The sequence below is a fragment of the Phalaenopsis equestris genome, unplaced genomic scaffold (genome assembly GCF_001263595.1).
Source record: "Phalaenopsis equestris unplaced genomic scaffold, ASM126359v1 Scaffold001182, whole genome shotgun sequence".
Lineage (NCBI taxonomy): Eukaryota > Viridiplantae > Streptophyta > Magnoliopsida > Asparagales > Orchidaceae > Phalaenopsis > Phalaenopsis equestris.
In genome coordinates, this window is record NW_018165621.1 from 926 (window position 1) to 7,510 (window position 6,585).

The 6,585-nt window shown below is 39.1% G+C and overlaps 1 pseudogene; it reads right to left on the minus strand.

Annotated features, from left to right (window-relative positions):
• Window positions 1–266: 266 nt before the first annotated feature.
• On the minus strand, window positions 267–2,368 carry LOC110033434 (annotated as a pseudogene).
• Window positions 2,369–6,585: the final 4,217 nt, after the last annotated feature.

Here is a 6,585-nt window from a genome sequence, read left to right on the forward strand (position 1 = left end):
TATTTGATAAGAAATATAAATATGGGCTTGCTTATATTATAATCTAATTTAATTTGTAGGATTATTAAGCGATTTTTGTATGAAGAAATGCTCTTATAGAGCCACACCCATCAAACGTAGTGCCCTGTCCATAAACTATCAATAATAACTGTGAATTTTATCCTACTTTTATATTAACAACAAGCATATTTATGTACTTACATATTCCAAGAGGTTGTTGCAATCTTTAAAACTTCTAAAAGTCCATTCCTTTCTTCACGAATAATTTCAAGCAGAATGACTCTGAAGTTGTAGTCATCAGATTTCACAGAAAAATGACCTTCCATGTCGTGCCCTGGAGCCATATATCCACTGCATTAATCCAAATATTAAACGATTTATTCTTCTTAATTTCAGTATAATTTAAACTCCAATGCGATTTATGATATAATTCATAGCAGAAAAATTTAGCATGCAACACTCACAAAGTCCCAGCCACTCTTGTTGTATTGCTTTCATCCTGAGTGCCACAAAAACTCCTTGCCATTCCGATGTCTGAGATTTTGGGGTTCATATTTTCATCAAGAGGTATGTTGCTTGCTTTCAGATCTCTATGAACAATTCGTAGCCTTAAATCACGGTTGGGATATAGAAGCCCTCTGGATATTCCTTCAATTAGGTTGAATCTCTTCTTCCAAACTAATATCACCTTCATCCAAACCAATACTGATATTGTTCGAGGAGTACTAAGTCTATAAAAAAGAGAAATTAAGTACTTTGTAAACAAGACCAAACCCTCCTTTTCCCAATTTTATTAGAGAGATGAAATTCATTTGTTGCAGTGGCTAATGTTCTCAAACTGAATAATGGGAAATCAGGAAGTTTTCCCCACTTTGCATTGAAAGCAGCCAGAATGCTTGAAAATCTAGCTGAACCTGTTCTATCAATGCATAACTCCAGATTTAATATATCGGCCATTTTTTTACTCTCTGAAATGCCAAAATTGATGTAGTTAAATAGGCATAAATAGACGATTTATATAAAGTTAGATTTTAATGGAGAAGATAAATGAGTATTTTTTGCTGTGCTATCATACCTTCAGCTTATGTTTGCACTTGCAGAGCACATAGATGGGCAGAATCAAGAGGATCAGTCCAAAAATCACCACTGTTATGATATATGATGGCACTTTAATTTCGTTGATAGCTGCATAAAGAAAGAAGAAATAGATGCGCAAAGTTGACTGAGAAAAAAAAAGTGTTTATGTAAAAAAGGTTACTAACAATTATTATTCAAAATATACAGCTTAATTCCTACGAATTAGAAATCTAACAATAAACCTTTATTTTTTATATGTTATAACTCTCAAATCTTTCATATCACAATAAAAATACCACTATTTTAAATTCTAAGTTGATTGTTCCCTAGTTGTTATCACAAAACAATTCCATCAAAAAAATTTAAACAAATTCCTTCACCAAAGAAAATCATGAGTAATAATCAACAAAATTTTAGAAAGATTACTCTTTAGAAGAGCATACCTGACGCATAGCTAAAAATGCGAACATAAATCCCTTCACCTCCTGAAACAAACTGCTGTATATCCAGCAGGGCATCTCCCCAAACCAAACACCCAATCCCATTAGCATATGAAAAGGCTTCACAGGAACAATTGATCAAACACCTTTTTTTCACATTCTTCCATTTCAAGATTTCCTATCCAAATTGATGAATCTGGCAATTTCACACCATAAACTCTAACAATTCCATCTTCTTTCTCATTACACTGTAATGGAGTACACCTCATACAACCGCCAGACCAATCACCACTACTCCAATTTCCGATCACCTTATGCTCAAATCCTGGCAAGCAGCTACAAATAACGGCATCTTTTTCATTACAAGTCGCATATTCGCCACATTTGCTGTAGGCTTCACAATCATTTCCAGTTTCATACCAAGCTGAATTCCACCTCTTTTGGTTTTCATCCCAGCACATTTGCTCATAGACGCCATTGGGTGTCAGCACAAACCATGTCAGGGAGAAATTAAATGGAACATAACTTTCCTGCTCTATTGCAGTATCGTTGAGCTTGAAGCCATACAAGTTTAGAGTCAGCATCATGAAGTGAATCTCCTGCTCTATTACAGTATCGTCGAGCTTGAAGCCATACAAGTTTAGAGTCAGCATCATTGACATCCCAAGGAATCTCTGTGCATTCCATAGCCCTGATCGCCATTTCGTCATCGAGCCCTCCCAAATGAACATCTGCGCGACTCCTCGAGATTCGACGTCAAGTGAATAGTTTCCGATGGACGGATCATCGTCACTTTTCCATGAAATGAATAGCTGGTTTATACCTCTGTTTAAGTCAAGCCCACGTCTCATACCAGGCAAGCATGTATCGGAAGGATAGCCGAAGCTTTCCCAATGTGTGAATTGTTGATAGGATTCATTGTTTGGTCGCAGAGAGAGAGGATGAGATTGCCAGAGTCTGAGAGCATGGCAATGACTGAATTCGATTTCATCGTTATATTTGTCCACCAAATGGTGACGTTTGTTTGGTCTCTTAGCACGAGATCGCCGTCAGCCACCAGGCATAGGATCCTAGAGGAGTCGGTGATGGGACAATTTTCCGAATTGGGAGGCCATGGTACCATGTGCCGATATAACGGCCTGTTGATTGGCCTGAAGAGAAGAAACCTAGCTAGAATATCCCGCCATGGGATACTAGAGTTTGATTTGCGCCATCCCAAATGCACTGGTCGGCGGTAAGGGTGTGTTTGGCGGCGAAGAACAGTGAGAATTGGTTGCGGAAGAGAGAGAAGAAATGGGAGGTTTTATGAAACCCCCGGTTTGCTCCCATTCCTTCAAACTCTCCAAGTTTCTTAGTTTTGGCTCCAACGGCCTTTATAGATGGTTGCGGCTTGCTAGAAATATGAGCTTTATTTGACACGATCAGGTGGTGTCCCCCACTTACTATTCTCTCCTCGCCGAGTTTTAATCAGTCCAATTTAGTATACGCATAGATTCTGAATTTGTTAGAAGTCCGATTCTGAGAACAAATTGATCCGATTTAAGGTAATAATGATTAAACACGGCCAAATAAATATAAGATGGCAGTAACGCCTTTTGACTGTCAAATTCGCATCATATTGAAAGGGGAAGCTTCCAATATAATTGGTTAATGCCACAATTGTTGACCAAAAAGGTATCCAAGGGAAAAAAAAATTGAAATTTTAAGCTAATAAAAGAAAAAAATTTCTGGATTAAGGCGTTAATTTGCATTTGAGACGATGCACAGATCTCAATACATGATATGAATTTTGAAGTAATTTTTTGAATAAAAAATATTCAAATTTCAACTAAAAATTATCCATAATTCTGATAGTTGGTTCCAAATGGAATGTCATCAGTAGTGACCTAATCCGAGTCAAATCAAGCTTAGATAGAACCGTTAAATAAATTTTGGAAGCTTTTGGTTCCAAACGGAATGTCAAATAAGATTCCAAATCTAACAAACTTATGATCAAATCGAGCGTCACGATAAAATAAATCCAAAAGCAATAAAAATTGTGTTGAACAAGATTCAACGTAAGAAATTTACTGCAAATTTGAGGTGATCCATAATCAAGACGAGTTTAGCATCATCTCATGCTGACGAAAACATTTAATGATTGGTTTAACGTTGACATTTATCGTCGTTATAAATGTCACATAGGAGTGACGTGTCGTTAATGTTGACACAAATTTATTAGCGACGGATTCATCTGATGAAAATTCGACGCTTAATTCTTAGATTCAAAATTGACGGTTTTATTCCTTCAAACCCTAGCTCCGCAACCCTTTAGCGAACCATGGAGCTTCTCCACTCTGGTGAACGTCCGACCACCATCCGATGACTAAACATCCTCACCGTTCGAGCTCCCTCCTTCTTCCTGCAATTAATTTGTCAGAAATATTTTATTATTTCTTAGTCGAATGAATGCATTTTTCTTTAGGTTAATATAATATGATTTAGCAATGCCTTAGGGGGTATTTGGCTGCATGTAAGAGGGTTTGTTTGATTTAGGGTTTAGGGAATGAGGCATATGCATACATACCACCAAATTCATAAGTATTTACATATCTAACACCTATACTCTATTGTTTGCATAAGAATTATGTGGTTAGTATGTAAAATTTAAGGTTTGTGCGTTAGATTTATGATACATAAGAATGGTGTAGCTTTTTTTTTAACCAAAAGGGTAGATCTATTCCAACAAAATTAGTTTACAGACTCTAAGGTAGGGAACATTTAGGAGGTCCACACCCAAAAGAAAAGCAAGAGAAGGGGAAGGAGAATTAGATACCACAATTATATTAGAGACATTCCCAAGTTTAGCTAATCAATTGGCAGGGCTATTACATTCTCTGTAAATAAATGAAAAGCTGATGAACATGAGAGGCTTGAAAGTCTTAATCTTCTTAAGCCATTGTGAAATATGCCAAGGGGACTCCTCCTCAGTGGTAAGGGCGTTTAAGAGTAAGGAGGAATCCACCTCCACTTGCATAAAATTCCATTTGTTGAGAATGACTAATCTAATGGCCCAAAAAACAACTGTTAACATATCCTTCTGTTTGTGTCGTTGCCGCACGACATGCCCACCCCTGGGTTATTACCTCCTCGACATACCCATCTGTCGGGTTGCTGTCTCCAAAGCATGCCCTTCTTCAGATCACTGTCTCCTCGGCATATCCTTTTGTTCGGGTCGCTGCCTTTACAACATGCCCATCTCTGGGCTGCTACCGCCACGGCATGCCAACTTCTGGGTCACTGCTACCTTGGCATACCCTTTTGTTTAAACCGTTGCGACCACAGAATGCCGACCTCTCGGTCACTGCCTCCTCAGCATACCCTTTTATTTGGGCCACTGCCTCCAGGAAATTCCCATCTGCTGCTGCTGCAACGACAAGCCCACCTCCAGTCACTAATTCCTCGACATACCTTTTTGTTCGGCTCGCTGCCACCATGGCTTACCTACCTCCAGGTCACTACCTCCGCAACATACCGTTTTGTTCTGGTCACTATCGGCATGTCATACCCTTTTGTTTGGGTCGCTGCCACCCCGACAAACCATTTTGTTCGGGCTGCTGCCCCCATGACATGCCTATCTCCAGGTCCCTACCTCCTTGACATATCTTTTTATTCGGGCTGTTGTCGCCACAACATGCCCACCTTTTAGTCACTGCTTCTTTAGCATACCCATCCTCGTGCCTTACCGTCACGACATGCCAAACCTTTTGGGTCACTGTCTCATTGGCATACCCATCCTTTGAGCCACAACCCCCATGATATGCCCGTTATTTTAGAATTAACTGCCTCCACAACATACTCACCATCGCCACTTTTGTTGCACTCCCTGTTTTATTGTTGCATAACTTGCATGTTTGCATGCCTTCTTGGTGAGTTGGTCTCGAGTAAGGTGTGAAATTATTTTATAAGTATTATTTTACTCGATGCAACCTCATTTGTAGCAAATTTCTTCTAGTCGCATGACACCCTGAGTCCCCAAGCAAGTGTAATTCCTCTTCATAGGTAGCGTGTTTTACCGGTACATTCTGTTTGTGTGTGCCATGCTGCATGTATCATCCTTGCACTCATATGTATGATGTGTGTTTTGCCCTTTGGACGCCCGTTGTGATTTTTCTGTACTTCTGTCGAACAGTCGCAATGTGGGCTTCATGTATGCTTGTATGTTTGCCCATTCATCTTAATGGTTATCCTACTCGATAGGAGAGTGACCAACTTATTAGTGGTGATACTCAAACGAGCGTTTCCAGTGAAGAAGCCTGCACGGGCAATGCGAGTTTCTGTATCACGAGCAACAAACATGTATGTCTGTGATAAGGATCCAATGACTCTATGGTGAGTCATATGCGTTACGAACCCGCATTGTAGGTCTGCTATATTAAAAGTATAAAATGGATATTTTTACTGTTATAGTATTCTCCACCCTACTTTTAAAATGATATACGTTAGGGATAGTGTTCGATAAAGGTAAGCGGTGATCAACGGCGGTAGATGGTGATCGACGGTCACTAGTATGATGCTGGACTTCAGCTTCTCGAAACTTCAAGCTCTTCTTCAAACTTAAACACTCTTGCCCCTCCCCTCTCATGAGAGGGGTGGGGCTCAACTTATAGCATTTTGGATGCAACTAAAGCAGAAATATAAAACACATTATTCGGATGGTTTAGAGAGTTTCCTTTGATTAGATGATATATGATGGACATTCGAATGCTTTAATGATATCTGAATTGAGAAATCTTGAGCTCGCTGGATTCATCATGTCGAGACGCTCGAATACACTATAGACTTACTAGATTCGACATTCGTTTGACCTTCTACATATATTCTAAAAAATTCTAAGAGTGATTTAATGACTTGTTCTGAGCTTGATTTGACTCAGAATAGGCTAATTTTTATATCCTTGGGCCGTCTCATCGAGCCGGATATTCTGACTCTAAGTTTTCTAAAGTCAGAGTTTTGGATAAATTTTTATAGAGATTTGAATAGTTCTAGCTTAAAAAGCCATCTTGAGAATATCTCGAGATACGTGTCA